At 35.8% G+C, this 882-nt stretch overlaps 1 non-coding gene across 1 annotated transcript; it reads right to left on the bottom strand.

The window, feature by feature from the left end:
• Positions 1-232: 232 nt before the first annotated feature.
• On the bottom strand, positions 233-339 carry LOC126000219 (U6 spliceosomal RNA). The gene has a single exon (XR_007492577.1). It is a non-coding gene; the product is annotated as a U6 spliceosomal RNA (small nuclear RNA).
• Positions 340-882: the final 543 nt, after the last annotated feature.

Genomic DNA, 882 nt, shown 5'->3' with positions numbered 1-882 from the left:
TGATGTGCATATATGTGTGTGTTATCTTGGGGGCTGGGACAAGGGAGGCAGGTGATATGTAAAAAATTTCATTATGGTTTAATTATTTTTCTGAGATAAGCCAAGAAGGCATTTGTTTTGCATATTATTTCTAATTATTCATGGATTATGAGTGTAATCACAAACAAGGGTGAAAAGGTAGGTTTATTATTTAATCAATTGCATAAAAATAATGGACTATTTAATTTTTTTAAAAAATATGGAATGCTTCACGAATTTGCGTGTCATCCTTGCGCAGGGGCCATGCTAACCTTCTCTGTATTGTTTCAATTTTAGTATACGTGCTGCCGAAGTGAGTATAGACTATTTAAATTTTAAAGGAAAGTCATTTTGTAATTAGAACCCTTGTCAGATAATGAGGTATTATTGGCTCTCTCTATCCTGTAGTTGCTAAAACTTCGGGAGCATCTCTCCCAGAATCATAATATGACACACAAAGTCAGATACTGGCATTCACCCATGGGATCCTACCAGCTCTTTCTTTTAAAAGAGAACTTAAAGGTCAGTAAATTCCAATTTTGCTGCCCATTACAGTGACCTCTCTGAAATTCACTCAGCAAAGCCCTTTTGATAGATAAGGAACTCATACCCCATGAGGGAATTTGTTCTTCTGTTGGACAGCCCAGTAGACCAGAAAGTGTTAATTTGTGCTCAATTGAAGAGTTGTACTCATGTTGATCTGCAGTTCAACCTTCAGCCTTAACTGTAGTAGTAAACCAAATCTACTACTTTCTGCCATCAAATATGTGAAAACAAGGACTCCAAACAAACTGATAAAAATCACTCTAAGGGTTTATATTAACTATTAAACCCAACCCAGTCTCCATATCAATTGGAGAAAAA

The sequence above is a fragment of the Suncus etruscus genome, chromosome X (assembly GCF_024139225.1).
Source record: "Suncus etruscus isolate mSunEtr1 chromosome X, mSunEtr1.pri.cur, whole genome shotgun sequence".
NCBI classification, from domain to species: Eukaryota; Metazoa; Chordata; class Mammalia; order Eulipotyphla; family Soricidae; genus Suncus; species Suncus etruscus.
Note: the sequence above shows the minus strand (reverse complement) of the source record. Positions and strands in the feature narration are given on the sequence as shown.